This window comes from Scleropages formosus, chromosome 12, assembly GCF_900964775.1.
Source record: "Scleropages formosus chromosome 12, fSclFor1.1, whole genome shotgun sequence".
Lineage (NCBI taxonomy): Eukaryota > Metazoa > Chordata > Actinopteri > Osteoglossiformes > Osteoglossidae > Scleropages > Scleropages formosus.
The window spans coordinates 1,216,292-1,232,350 of NC_041817.1; the positions used below are offsets into that span (position 1 = coordinate 1,216,292).

General features: G+C 41.1%; 1 protein-coding gene across 15 annotated transcripts in view; it reads left to right on the top strand.

Moving 5' to 3' along the window:
* The first annotated feature begins 419 nt into the window (after positions 1-419).
* The window catches only part of LOC108927927 (bromodomain adjacent to zinc finger domain protein 2B), a 72,719-nt gene continuing 57,079 nt past the window's right edge, over positions 420-16,059 (top strand). For 13 of the 15 annotated variants that reach the window (XM_018741558.2, XM_018741567.2, XM_018741564.2 and 10 more), the window contains exons 1-2: positions 420-626; positions 14,226-14,269. The gene's annotated coding sequence lies outside the window, so the exon portion shown is untranslated. The other 2 variants (XM_018741560.2, XM_018741559.2) reach the window with 2 other exon arrangements.

Sequence of the window (16,059 nt, forward strand, 5' to 3'; positions counted from 1 at the left end):
GGTATAAATGGTTTTTAAATAACAAACGCTACCATCATTTCATTAAATGTTAAAGATGATCCATTTGTATTTATTTGATAAGCGTACTGGTTAATTCTCCATGCATGATGTTAATTTTTTTTTTTTTTACAATCGATGCAGTTTTGCTTTAGGAAGCCTACCCTGTTTAAAATGCACAATGTCAGTATTTCTCAGTGTTCAGCGTGGACGTGCTGGAAAGGAAGATTATCGAAAGAGGCGGCGTCCAGAACGTATCGATCGTCTGCTGATAATAATAATTTCGCACGAGAAATGGAACTTTTTAAAGAGCTCGTAAAGGTGACGTCACAGCGGTTCCTTGAGGTGAAGCTGAACCAGGCGGAGAGGAGTCTCCTGCAATCTGCCGTTAGTAACTAACACACACACACACACACACACACACACACACACACAGTCAGTCACTCACTCACTCTCACCGAGACTCAATTACTGCCCAATTCCCTTCTTTATCATCTCTCGCGCTGCTGCTGGCCTCCGCTCGCGCCACCGAGAAAGGAAGCGAAACGGTCAAACATTACTTGAAAATAACACTTGAAGCGAAGTCGCGCTGCTGAAGGAGAGATAAAGTACGAGAGTACAAACTAAAGGTAAGTTTTTTTAAAAAAAAAAAAATATATATATATTTTGAGGTGGCTAGTAGTTGGGAATACGAGGTGAATTCTTTACGCCGGATGGACGCCGTGTCGTGTGTGTCGGTCGGTGTTTCTTGGGCTGTAGCGATACTTGTTTCCCCCTCGTTCGTACCGTAGGTTCGCCTCAAACTTACCGAAAGGACGAGGCGACCGTTGGCAGCAGCGCTTCCAGGGAGAAACTAAACCGAGCTTTTACACGCACAACTTTGGACATTTCCACAAAGTCGCGTCGCTTTTGACTTCCCTCGGTCGCGAATCGGGGGCTTTTTTTTTGAGAGTCGGTGTCTGGGAAATCTCGTCTTTGTGTCCCGCTCAACTGCTCTGCTGCGGTTTCAACTGTCTCCCTTCAACAAACACACTAATAATAACGATACGAACGTGAAACCTGTTCCAGCAGGTAACGTGCGGGGATTTAAAGCTAGCCGCTGGAGCGGTGTGTGAGAGCAGATCGCTGGCCGTGTTTGGTGTAGTTCGAGCCGCAGCAGAGGAGCACTACTACGCGGTCGGTCGGTCGGTCGGTCGGACGGACGGACGGACACATACTCTGCACAAACACCGTGCTCCGCTTTGTGAACATGTCCGTCCAGGGGATGATGATGATGTGCGAAGCGCGGCAGCTCCGTAAAACAAACACCTCGGCATGATCGCGAAGTGCGTCCGTGTCGCCGCGCAACGCAGCTTTTCTCGGCGTTTCGGACGCGTTTCGCCGGGGTTTCCAGCGCGGACGTACGGCGAAAAGGGCCGCGCGCTCTCCCCCGCTCGCGTGCGCGCGCTCGCCCGCCTCCCTCTTTATCTTTTGTCGCTTCCTTGAGCCGTGAAGAGGAGCAGCTGCAGCCCGGCCGGCTTCTTCAAATTTATCCCTTTGTGTATATTACAATATCCTCCATTTTTTTTCGCTCGCGCTCTCTGCCCTCTAAACAACAAGCCTCTCGCCATCTTGGGTAATTTAAAGGGGGGGGGGAAATCAGCCTTAAAAAAAAAAAAGAGAACTTTTTATATGCTGAAAAGTTATGAAGGGTTTGAAAGGGAAGACGGTGACGTCATTATGAAGTTTAAAATACATTATTCGTGAGAACGTTTTATATATCATTTTATATGGACTTAGAAAGCAGTACCCAACGGAAAAGTGGACATTGCGAAAAGCTTTTACCAGAATATGTGACGTTTTGAACGCTGGCACGTGAATGCCAATGATTATTGTTAGAATTATTACTGTTTGTTTAGTGACAGGTGGGGGCTTTGGCTCCCCCCAGAGCACCTTGTGTTCATTATCGATGTTGAAAAATATCAAGTGGACTCTTCTCTTCAAACATTACTGTCTATTAATTCCAATGTTTATGTGAACGTATCGTTTCGCGTGTGAACTTTTTTGGCTGGGGGGTATTTTTAACCCTTTTATGTTGTGTTTTATGATTTTGCACACTTTCAAAAATCATGTAGTTTCTGAGGCATCGTGAGTCACAGTTAGATAATATGTGCATAATCTGAGTTTATTTTCCCACGTATCGCAGTGATTTATGTGATCTATTTATACGGAGAGACGTGGATTTCTGAATGTGCTCTATAGAAAAGTAAACCGTAACTAACAGTCTTGATTTATCAGTGGAATTTCATTTCACTTTTTACTCATTGATGCTCATATGTGGAAAAACATGAAGTGATGTTTCTGCTTCGGAGAAATGCTTTAATTCCCAGTACCCCGGCCGGGGAAAAGACTTGGACTACAACATCTGAAGACATGTGGCAACAATTCTCTAAGCAATATTCGCCCTTTTTTTTTTTTTATTTTTTTTTTTTTTATTAGGGTCACCTGACAAATGAAACGGCGGTGTTCGTCTTAATGGAATTTAGTCTGCCCTTCCTCTTTGACAGTTCTGTCATCATGCATACATTCCTTGGTTATTTAATGCTTAGGTATTGTTTTTTTTTTTGTTTGTTTATACTTTAACATGGGTATCTTACTGGAGCAAGGTTATTGAAAAAGGATTATGGGAACAGTTGTGTAAAATCTACTGGTTGTGTATTAGATGGCTAAGAAAGCAGAAAGGGTCTGATCAGGCTTGACAGAGGGATTCTATGTGAAGTCATGTGAAGATCAGCCATGTTGAGATCAGACAGACCTACATGATGAAAGAAAAATGCTTCATAATTGTGGAAATTTGTGGCTCTGTTTTAAGATTAACTTGAAGAGCTGAAAAAGACATCAGGAGAAGTGGTAAATCACCTTTGAAAGCCCCACAGCTTGCAAGTGGTTAGGAAACGTTTTAATCCGGCTTCATTTGTAAATACATTCTTCTTCAGTTTATCAAGCCTAATTGAAGATTAGCGATCTAAATTTTTTTCCCCCTCTTGTTTTAGGTGTTTTGATCACGGGGCCCATTATGACTGCAAGAAAGTGACATCATGCTTCAGTGATCTAAAAGCCACTTTAGTCTTGCTGTAGAAAGTGCCCCCCCCCCTGCTTGTTTTGTGTGCCATGATGCAAAATTCCTCCTAAATAGTGTGAGCTTTAATTGTAAATGAGTAACAGGCTATACTTCCAACTTCAGGCCTTTTAACAAAGCTTGACCCTCCAGGATCCTCAGTGGTAATGGGTGCCTATCAGACCTCAGCAGGGATTCAATTCAGAGTCCAAAATGAAATATTGCAGTCTAATGGAAAAAACAAACCAGCTTGCACAAACAGAAGTTGATCTTACAAATCAGAAGTTAAAGCGGTGAGCTCGCTGTGGCTTTGCTAGTTAGAAAGCAGGAGTCTTGTTCCTTAGTCAAGAAGCTAATCGCCCCACCTCCTGCCTCTTTGTTTGGATATTTGGTGCAGTGTGGGAATGTAAAGGCGCAGATGTTTTGCCAAAGATCCTGATGTGCAGCCCTCCTCCCTTTGGGGAAGCACGTTTCTCTCCTTTCTGATACGTTGACTTGACAGCTGGCTTGATTCTGAGAAGCCATTAGTGCTGCCGATGAATTGAAACGGAACAGACTCTTTCCCGGTTTCATCTGCCATTACAAATGTCCATTGTTGCCTCGTGCGGCACAGCTGAAAACACACAAGAGGACCTTTTATTAAAATCTGTGTTGTGTACCTCAGCGTAAGATATGGAGAGGGCAAATCTGTCTAGGCTTGTTTTTTGATGATGTTTTTTGGAAATCAGGCAGACCTTTAGCAAGCAGGTTCAAACCAGGAATGACTACATTTGTGGCTGAGACATCTTTTAAGAAAAAGTCCCTCTGAATATTATGTCTTGAGCAGAATGCTTCCTTTTTTTTTTAGGGATTTTGAAAACAATGCTTTTACAGGATGTTGACTTCTTGTTCTCTATAGAGGAAAGATGAATGGCTCCCACTGGCCTCGAGTGTTCAAGAATTTCTACTAGACATGGATAAACCCCATTTGCATGTCTACGAAAGTTGCACCAAACATTTGCCTTTGCCTAAGCTGATTAGGAGAAATTAGGATTTAGGAACGTTGTGTCTGGGGATGGTGAAACTGATGAAACTCGGACAGCTTTTAAACAGACAATCCCATATGTACACCGGGCCTGTGTGTTTAATCCTTTGCAGTTTAAATTGGGGTTAAATTAGGAGTGTGTTTACATCTCCAGTTTATTTGAAAAAACTTTCCAAGTTGACTTATAAGCCTGTTTTACTTCATATACAAAGGGAATGACGGACATGGTCTGAGCGCTTAGTTCTTTCAGCCTCTTAATATAAGCTAAAGTAGTTGAAGGAAAATTATGATAATGGATTAGTCTTTATTGTAATCAACTGGAACCATGGCTCCCATCTTCAAAATTAACTAGTCCAAGTGTGACCATGCTTTACTGTATAAGCTGTTCTCAACATTCTCCATCTGGCTGAGACCTGGCTTGAGGGTCATTTTACAGCGCTGTGCAAATATGTAGTAAATGATGATGTAAAAAGTGACATCACTATTACAGGGTGATGTATTTTCAAAGCTGTTTTCCAAAGTACATGATGCGCTAATACAGGAAATTTATAAAAGTGTGAATTTAACAAAAAAATACTGCATTTTATTATATGATATGCCAGTAGTGGCATGATATAGGCATCACTGTTCTCTTCAGGAAGTGTTGTATCCATAATTTAGACGACAATTGAATTGGAATTTTAATGGGTTTGATCAATGCATTTGATCATAGAAAATTCTGTTTTGTGATTAATTTTCCAGTTGAAAAAAAATCAGTGTTGATTCCAAACAATCCTTTGATTTATTTTTACAGAATTGCACCAGTGTCTTTAAACTGGAGTTATTGCATGTAGGTAAGGTGTTTGCGTTCTTCTGGATTTTTTTCTAATCAGATCAACACATAGAATTAGCACATACAAAGTTTGTTGAAGCAGTAGGCGTAACATTAACTGTACGCATTAACTGTTCATATGGAAGAAATTACACATCAGTGTGTGACGTTAATTGGGCTATGTATTTTATTTAGAGAAAATGGCTGTCTTGTCCACATTTCAACTTCAGGAAGTTGACAGCTAACAGTAAAATAACCAAAGTGAATGAATGTTCTGTGTTATGTTGCTTACCAAGGTACTGATATGATTTGCTATGAGGTGAACCATTTTAGCAAAAGTACTGTTGCGTTGGACTATATTTCCTGCATTTCACCAGTATTCATTTCTTCTGGCTCATATAACTGGTGAATGATTGGGTTTACATTTCTCTTAAAAAGCATTATCGTGTATTTGGGATGAATGAATCAAATGAATCCCCCCTGATCAACTGGGACTAGGCCTTGCAACTGTAGAAAGTGAAAGATGCATTTACATTCTAAAATTAGAGCACATGGTTTGTTAGTGAACAGATAACATTAACCACTTAAACTATAGATATGGTTGGTGTCTGCAATAAATTAAAAATCTGCAAAAGGTGATACAGAAAAAAGGGTGCAACTTTATTTGGCAGTGTTTATTTGGGGCGTTGATTTCACAATGTGTTCATGGTTATTTCTTTTAGCATTGTTTTGCTTTACAGCCCGCATAGGTAGAATTAGTTCATTTTTTTGTAAATAGTTAATTGACAGTAAGGAGCTATGCTGCAGTGTATAAGTGAAACTCCATAATTACACAGACCTCCTTAAGGCCCATCATATAAATAGCTCTAGCTGAAAAGGAAGTGAGATAAATCAGATTAGTCTCAATGTGTTATGTATGCATTTTATAGCTGCCAATGAATCAGCCAATAACCAGATACAAAGGAAGAAGGTCGCAGAATTTGCCACATTTACCGCTGACATCCTTGAGAATAGTCTCAGTTGGGGAACAAAAAATGCTGCAAATCAGGCATATTGTTTAACATTGGTCAGAATGGCAGTGTTGCATCGTAGCATTTTGAACATGAAGCCGTATTGCTTTTCAAGGATGAAAATACATTAGCTCAAGGTTACAAAAATACAGCTTGACAGCATTTTTAAATGCCACCAGCCAGTCTTGCGATTAATATAGTTTTAATGCAATTATATCTGTAATTACAACGGACTGAAATGGCATAATTTGACATCTGTATTGCTAATAGCTGCGTTTCCCTCCGAATTTATATGCGACCAATGTATACATCAACATAACCTGCTGTATAATAACGTAGATTAGTGTCAGCAAAAGTGCAGTTAATTGCCTGAGTTTTTGTACAGTCCTCAGTTTTTGACTGCTCTCATTTGAAGCCATTGCACAGTGCTCCTGAGGAATGGAAACTGTACTAAACAATTAGGTTTCTCAAAATGGCAGATAAAGGTTCCTGTTTCCACAGACAATGAAATTGGTAGGACATGTCTGAAGGTGGAATTCACACCCAGTTCTTTGTCAGTATTTTGTGTAAACAAAAGTGCAGAGGCCTAGCGCTTCATTGCAGCAGCTGGTGATTAACAAGCTTGTTTTTGTCCACTCGGTTTCTCCATGTGTATCATTCAACGGGAGAACTTCCTACATGGAACTCAAGGTTATTTTTACGTGGTGGGGTTTTTAAATGTTCTGGGTTAAACTATTCTTTTGAGGGAGATGGCAGTGGCGGGTGTTCTTCAGTAACTTGGGATTTCTGTGAATTAGTCACCACAGAATCAGCCTGAGCCTGGTCTGGTGTCATTTAATCAGGCTATGAAGAAATTTCTTGTCTGGCTCCCCCCCCCTCCTCCCTGAGATACTATAGACGGGCCTGAGTGTGTCTGGGCTCTTTGAAAAGGATGAACCGGATCCACCAGTGATTATGGCCGCCATCGTTGGGACGGTGGCCTCGCAGCTGCTGTGTGTTCTGGCCCTGTTTTCCTTCTCACTGTCCCTGCCCTCAGTCCTTTTCCACAAGCGTGCATTCATTAATCAGAGACGCTGAACTCCCGCTGGGGGCCGAGGGGGTTCGTCAAATTGGCAGCCGGTCCACAGCGACGAACGGTGCTGGAGCTCTTCTCACACAGACATAAATAAAGCTAAGGTCTTTGTATGCAAACCCTGGAGGTTAATACTGTATAATTCAATGTCCCCTCTTTGTTTTTTATGATTGATGTTTTGAAATGTTTAAGGCTTGATACAAGCCCTTTACTGGGACAAGGTTGACAGCTTCTGATTGGATGAGCAGTGGAAGTCTAAAGCTACTGTAATGGAAATATGCCGGAAAGATTTTTTTTTTTTTTTCTCCTCCCTCTCCCCTGATTCCTTGTCTTTCCTCACTCCTCCTAGATATGGTTGTCGTCATATTGCATGCACCATGCCAGGAATGCGCCAAAGATTGAAGCCCCCCTCTGTGATAATGAAACGCAATGTTTGAAATGATAGTACTTTGGTATATTTGTTCTGCTGCATACCCCCGTTTGCATCCTTAACCAAAGTACCATGTTCTACACATTTGGAACTTTTTGCTATTGCAGAGCAGGGAGCCTTTGCTGGGATTTGGCTGTGGCACTAGTGGCTTGTGCGTGTGTCTGTTTTCGTAGTTTAGGGACAGCTGGCTGCGGGAGGAATGCAGACGTTTGGTAGTTGTTATAAACCATTCTGCTCACACACTGAGATCGCGCTTGGGCAGCCCCCTTTTATTTATTGATCTTCATGCATTTAAAATCTGGTCACTGCTGCCACAAAGGCTTTTCATTTTAGCTGTGCTAGCAAGCCCGCTGCAGCCTTGACTTTAAATATTTAATTTTAACCGAACGCTTCGTGGACAGACGGGAGGAAGAGAAAGCGAAGCTGTCCTTTAAGGAATGCGTGCAGGTCAGCAGAAGTCGCTCATCCTGACACATCAGCCCTTGTTTATTTAAACGGAGCTGCTTGTGTGCATCTCAGTTTAGCATGGGCACAGGGTTTGCCTGGTGAAATGGCCTTAACCTGCTGATAGGGGTCAGCAGCTGTGTCGTTGACAGGGCTTGATTTTAGCTTTTTAAAGCCATTTGTTGTGCTTCGTCCTGAGCCAGAGATTAACTTCCTAGCAGAAGTACAGTAAACCATCTTATTTTTCCACACACCTCATCTTTGACGAAGAGCACCTTGGGGAGGTCAGTTGTCAGTTCACTTAAGTGTTCTGTACCACAGCCAAAGTTTTCACATCAACATGTGTCAAGAGTGAATTTTCTTTCTATAACCATGTTTAGAACACAGTATAGTAGTCCTACGCAGACTTTGTTTCTGCTTGGGTATCTTTCAAAGTGCAAGCCCGTCTTCCACCTCCACTCCAAAAATAAAATCAAACAGTTGCCAGAAGTGATTGCAGAAAAAAATGCATATTTACAATATGCTTCTACTGTTGTGTAATGGATTATTTCCCCTGATCTAGCCAGATGTTCCAAGAAATACATATTTTTGTATTTATTAAGGCTGCGGGCTGCTGAACAATGTTTTAGTCCTCGGAACAACAAATGGTGAGAAGATCATGAGACAGTAGCAACCGTTAAGGCAAGAAAAATAAAGTTTAAATTTCTTTGTGTAATACCCTGTGTCAGCTTTATACGATATGCCTTAAATTTGTTGCTTATTTTCGTTTTTGAATTTGAACTGCAATCTGACAAAACATATTCAGACATGCTTGCTGAGTTTTTTTTTTTTTTTTGTAGGCAGTTGTGTTAAAACGTGTGAATGAATATCAGCAATGTGTTTGGCAAAAACCAAAAATGAAAAAAGGATCCTTTGCTGCTGTTACCAGGAAATGGTGAAACTGAGAAGCCTAATATATCGCAGCAGTTTGAGGAGGAGGGGACAAGTATCAGGCTCGTTGGCCTTCGCATAGCCGTTATTTATTACTCATTACTGTGTGCAGCTTTCTCCTGAGGAGGCCACAGGTTGTCTTTTTTTCATTAAGAAAACAACGGACAGAGGTCACCGTAATGTGAGAAGGGCCTGAGCTGGAGTTCAAAGAGTTTCTGAGAGAGACCTTTATCTGTGATCGGGGAGTGCTCTTTTTAAAGACTTTTTTGCTTTTTTAATTTACCAAATGTCTGGGTATTAAAGGAAGGAATGTTCTCCCCCCAAAACTGATGTTCTAACAACCAGCAAGTATGATGGCTATGAGTTTCACGAGCAGGAGGTGAATTCTCTGTGCTTTGATATTGCGGCTGATGCCGGAGATGTCTGGAGACTGGAGTACCCCCACTTCCTTTAGGCTATGTTAAATCCTCTTGCCATAATCCAAACATTTAGGGATATTTTAAGAATGGAGTAGAAGTTGCAGGATTTTTTTTTTTTTTTTTTTTTTTTTTTTTTGTAGGGGAACAACATGTTACCTGTGGATGCCAATGTGGAGCTCTGGGATGCGGTTTCTCACCTGCTGGGAACATGTCAGAACATCTCAATGTTCCACATCTTGATTTCAGTGGTCTGGTCTCTGCCACCTTGACTACTTTGAAATATGAAGGTGTATACTATAATCATAGCAACTGTTTAAACTTTTAAATAGTGAATCTTGTCACGTCCCCCATTTTAATTTTGAAAGGGACAAAGATGGGCAAATTTCTTAATGATATTTGTTATGTTTAAATCAACATGTCTGCAGCTTAGATATAGGCCTATAGTTTCCCTGCCCTGGAAATTTATTAATTAGGCAAATTTGTAAATTGAAACAACAAACACCATTATTTCTGTTGGTGAAAATTCCAAACAGGACCCAAGTACACCCAAAAACCAATATACAGCAAGATGATATTCTTATCACACCACAGAATGATTATAATTCACAAGAAGGTAAATTAAATACTGCAGTAAAAGGCTGCACTGTATATATATTTTGTATATATGCAGCACAGCAATGTTACATGGTTAGTGTTTTTTAAACAGCACAAGGCATCTTGAGGGAACATACAAATTTAATATGGCGTACAGAGCATTGTAGGAATGAACCACAGATGTAAACAAACTTAGTGGCTCATGAAAGTGTAAAATCATACTTGAAATGTTCACAAATAAATAACTGTATTTGGTCTGAGTTTGGGTGGAGACTCAGATGCAACCGCGGTGTAGTTGTATAAAACCTGCTAAAGCTACACGGGCTGGTGCTTCGACCTTTGTGTGGTGGTGCCTGGAGAAGACGTTCCTCATAACAAAGAGCTCTGTGGCTTTGATACTTATTCTGCGATGATGTATTGCAGATCCAGCACAGAACACTTGTGCACACTGTGTGATTGGGTTTGAGGACCTGACCTAGGCACGGTTTTCAGTTAGCACTTTGGCGGAACGAGAGGACCACAAATGATCTGTAGACCTTGTCTGTGCTTTCAGATCGATGACCTGCGTGTTTCTGAAGCTCTTGTGGCATCACTTGTACTTCCATTAAGAAAATTCTGTTTATATTGGGTTATCTAATTTTTAAGTTTGTTTGTGAAAATACTCAGGTTTTGATTTCAGATAGGACCACATTGCTCCAAATGCTTCCACCCACAAAATATATTGATGGAAAGGTCCATAATTATGGATGTGACATTTGCACTGGTATGAAATACAAAATGTCAGACAGGCTTACTAATTGAAACATTGTAATGATGGACTGTGTCTATAACCTGCCATCAAAGTGTTGTAATGCTAAAAGATCCTGGTTCAAATGTAAAAACTTTGTAACAGCCTATTTTCTGTTACTGGTCTTGTAGTGTGTACGTCATTTGAATCTCCCCCTTCTACTTTGCCAATTTAAGTGCTTTTGACAACGTATTTTGCCATGTACCTACCCTCGGAACAATATTAATGAAAATCCATTAAAAATGAACTGGATGGAAAACATTCAGTCCATAAAATATTGCCTTAAAGGCTTTTTGAAAGTGTGTATGCACAGTACAACAATTTTGTATGGTTGTATGACTTTTAGGTTTACAAGCATCTTTTATTCATTTCGAGGAAGCCACTACTTTACGCCATTAATTATAGTCATTTTGTTTGGTCTGAATGACCTCATACTTCTAGGATGAACCAAATATGTTAAATATCACATGTCAGTGAATTTGCTCAGTTTATTCTGATGGAATTGGACATGTGTGGTTCACTGCTACATTGCCGGTATTAGCCTGTCAGTTCATTTGCGCTTGTGGCATTAGAGCAGTGTTTCTCCTGGGTCATGGTTCCACACACATGCAGTCATGTCCCCTTCATGCCGTCACTCAGCAGGTTCTTTCCCTTCACTGCTTTCACGCCAAAGTCTGAAACCCAGTCGAGAACAACGGGGTAGAAACCAGCACCATGTACACAGTTTTAAATATTTGTTTTAATCATAGATGTACATTAATAGCTCTGAATCTGATGCTGTAATGGAAAATATTAGAAATAAGATGGGTTGTCTAAATGGCCAAAATATTAGTCCGCACGGGGGTGCGGTGGCGCAGTGGGTTGGACTGCAGTCCTGCTCTCCGGTGGGTCTGGGGTTCGAGTCCCGCTTGGGGTGCCTTGCGACGGACTGGCATCCCGTCCTGGGTGTGTCCCCTCCCCCTCCGGCCTTACACCCTGTGTTACCGGGTTGGCTCCGGTTCCCTGCAACCCCGTATGGGACAAGCGGTTCTGAAAGAGTGTGTGTGTGTGTGTGTGTGTGTGTGTGTGTGTGTGTGTGTATATTAGTCCGCATGATTTCAACGGAACGTTCACTTTAGCTGTGGTCATGCCATGTCTGTTCAGAGAACAGGTAAACGGTGTAAATGGACTGCCACCCAACTGCATTCATATCGATCAGAGTATTGAAAGGTGCTGCATTTTGATGAGGTGAAGTCACCTTTAAACTGCTGCTGTTTCCCTTAGTCACCAGTACTCTTCTGGAGTAAGTGAAACTGGATAAAACCGTGGTTGCATTTTATTGTAAATATTAGTTTACACCTCCAAGGCACATTTTTGGTTATTTACCTTTATTCATTTAGCAGATGCTTTTTTCCAAAGTGATGGTGTAGTATGTAGCTAACACCTTTTAATCCTAGGCACTATATGCACTATAGTATACTGCTTCTTCTCATTCACTTATACACCAGAGTAATGTAAGACATAGAAACTGCCTGCTTGTAGAGGCGCCACTTCACCTGAAAAACGCATCTTTGTACTGTGGGAGGCTGAGCAGGAATCGAACCCACGTCTTGTTCTGACGCTGTGAATCAATGCCAGCCCTCTGCTGCACCACTGTGCCACATCAGATCTTTTTTGGACTCCCTGTTGTCCTTTTTCTTTAAATGTAACTTGTTTTTCACGGAAGGTAATTACGCGTGTCTCCATGGCGCTTCTCCAATTAGCACGTGAGCGATGCGGACCCGTAAAGCGAACCGAGACGGAGATGCTCCTATTAATTGGCGCGAAGCCATTTTGGGGGAAACATTAACGCAGCTTGAGAAATGGCACACCGCAGGCACGGCAGCACCTCCTGTTTTATTTTATATAATTCAATTTATACCTTTTACTTATAGTTTATTTTTAGAGCACTGAACTGGGGAGATGTGTGGAGTGGGTGTTAACCTACTACCTAGCAGTCTCAAAAATGAGCCAAGGCAAAATCTTTTCTCCTTTTTTAACCAGTGTATTTCATTTGCCCTTGACTTTAGTGAGATATAATAAATGAGTGGGGCTGAAAGGGCTATCTTGCCAAGTGACACCTGTAAATGAGAAAGCAGGGCTCTGAGGGAAGTGTGTGTGCGTGGGCACACGGAGTACACACAGGTATTTTGGTTTCTGTTTTCTCAAAAGATAGTTGGGAGATTCATAGAGGGACGAATTGTCAAGACTTGCCTTCCTGTCTGGGAGACTTTCAGAAATGCCTGTGGCCTGCCAGGTTTTTTTTTTTTTTTGTTCATGAGCTTAAACTTCATCTGGGTGAAGTATGAACCTGTAGAACAGCACATTCAGTTGCTCCAAGTTATGGATGTGTCGTATGCTGAACAGACAGGCAGCACAGCTGCGTTAGTAGACCATGTTGCTTCACCCTCACAACACGAAACTGGTGTGTGTGTAAGTGTAGGTTTCAGAGCAGCCCGCTTATATTCCAACTCTTTTGTTGTAGCCATGCTAAATTCCCATACCACACTTTGTCCTGCTCTGAGCGACACAGCCCCAATTAAAGCCTGTTTGCTTATGACATTCTTAAGGACATTCTGTGTAACACTGTATGGAATCAGTCCCACACTTGATTTTATAGTATCTATTTGTGTTTGGGGGGGGGCGCAGTGGGTTGGACCAGGTCCTGCTCTCCAGTGGGTCCGGGGTTCGAGTCCTGCTTGGGGTGCCTTGCGACGGACTGGCGTCCCGTCCTGGGTGTGTCCCCTCCCCCTCCGGCCTTACGCCCTGCGTTGCCGGGTAGGCTCCGGTTCCTCGCGACCCCGTATGGGATAAACGGTTCCGAAAGTGTGTGTGTGTGTGTATTTGTGTTTGACACATTGCGATGCTTTGACAAAGTAAATATTTCCCAACAATAGTGGTGTAGTGGCATTTTTCCTGTAAGTGGGTGTAATTACACTTGTCCACATGAAGTGTTATCCTCAACTCCTTGCAGTACAACTACTGTCCTGCAGTTTAGTTTTGTTGGGCTTAACTTGATTTACACATTTATAAAAGTCAGTCACGTGCTGGGTTACTGACCACAACCTTCATTTCCTCACCGCTGCCAACATGAAAAGCCAAGATAGAACTGTTTGAATGAAGTAACAGGATCTCTCAAGAGTTGTGTGTGGGGTGATGGGCGAGGCCTGCTTTTTGCTCTCCACATTGTTGGGCTCCAGGCTGACAGGCACCAGGTTTACACACACCTACGTGTTTTCTGAAACACGTAGGTGTGTGTAACCCAGCCCTCCGATTACCCTGTATCATGAACAAAAATGTTACGGTTAGTTCGCTACCGGAATTGTTTTTTGGGAAACATATTGCAGCCAGATTTCTCTTCGTGTGTGTGTGTGTGGTTCATAAACCCCAGTGTCAAGAGACACTTTGTCTTGTGCTGAACATCACGTTAACTGCATCACTTGTACAACAAGCTTCTTGAAGACTGAACTCTTGAGCTATGTTCACTTTTTGTAAAAGTATTGTAAAATAAGAACTTAAGTTTAATTTTGTTTCATATTTTGGGAATCACTTTTACTCAATCTGGAAAGATAACTGTTGTCTTCTGTTTCAGTTTGCAGGGCAGTGATGTCACAGAGCTGAAGACACACTTGAACAGTAAGTGTTTGGTCACTGACTATTTTTATTAACTGAAGCTTCTCGGTGCTATTTGCCAACCCATGGTGTAACTGCTTTTTGTTCCATTCTTTTTGTTTCTTTGGAACCTGTTTGGCATTGATTTGTCATGGTTTGAACGGTGACATTGTTTTTGGGTAATTGGAAGCTGTACTGTATGGATGTTTTAAAGAACCAGAGATGTCAGTTTGAAGCCCTCAAGATTAATTTTTTGTAATTATATAAACAATTGCATTAATAGCTTTTGTTACTGTGTGACATTGTTCACTTTAGTGAATTTTAATTTTGTGAATATGTAATATATTGCAATTCAGTGCCAGACCTTTTGAACATATGCTAATAATATGCCAAAGTACTGTGTGTAAGTGTGACGGAAAAATTTATTGGTAGTATATGCTGTGCAACATGCGTCAACTTAATCTGTGATTTTACATTTGTGTGCTTCTGGGTCATATGTTCACCTCATCTCCTCCAGTGATGACATAAAGAAAATTTTCTCAGACCCCTCCAGAAAAAGACATTAATGCTTCTCTAGCATTACATGCATCTTGCCCTTTCCTTTTTGTCTTGATGGTGGGGGATGGGGGTGAGTGATTTGGAAAGGGGGGGAGAATACAGGAACCTCAGAGCAACCTTAGGTTGACTGTCCCTCGTACCTCCTGCAGCCTGCTGCTGTTTACAGGCTCTGTGTGGAAGTTAGCAGAGACCTTTGCTGTCAGGAAAATTACAGATTTAGGGAAATTGTTGTAAATTCATGCCCTCCATATTAGCGCCATGCGATGGGCTACGACTGAAGGTTTTTGTTTCTTCTTTTTAGTCAAATGGCTTCTAGTTGTTGTTGTTCTATGCAGTGCTTTAATGTTTATTTCGTGCAGGTAGTGTATGTGTCATGAAGAGTTGAGTTTTTTTGTATACTTTTTAATTTTACATCAGTAACTAAATTGATCACCTTTTTATGTTTTAAAATGAAACCCAAAGAAGCCTTGTGGTACACTAAGCAAATTTAAGATGAAATTGCAAAATGTCACAAATTGGAGAAAGCATACCTTGTTTTCATGAATGGTGGATATATATATAAATGAACTGGTTTGCTACGAACCGATACATATAGAGAAGGTAAAAAAATTTAAAAAAAAAAAAAAAAAATTTTTTTAAGAGTGTTTATATAGCTAATTGGGTGCCTTCTGTACTTAAGTCAGGTGGCTTTGTCATTTCAACCATATACTGCTGGTATAGTATACAGTAAAACTAAACAATGTTCCTCCAGGACCATGGTGCTAAATAAAATACAAGGCTACCTACTCAGGACTACATAAAGTGTGCGTAAACAGCAACTGTAGTGTACTTGTTACAGCAGACACCTTGCACTGGAATGATCTGGGTTCAAATCCCCAGTCATGCTGTAGTTCTTTTGAACGTGATACTTACCCTGATCTGCTCCAGTTTAAAAAAAAAAAAAACCCCACCTGTATAAATCAATAAATGTAAGTAGTTTAGCATATAAATACAACATTATTATATTATAAATCACATTAGCGTCAGCTAAATTAATAAATGTGAAGTTTAGGATGACATGATCAGGTTCCGGAAGCAGACGCGTATCTGGGTGGACATTAAAGTTGTGTGTGTTTGTGTTCTTCAGCTAACATGAGGTTAGAACTGGATCAGATAACACACTGGTTATGTGCTACACAATAAATTAAAATACGTCTCCTTATTTATTTATTTTATTTATTTATTTAAGAGCTGTTTTGGTAAACATTCCGAGAATT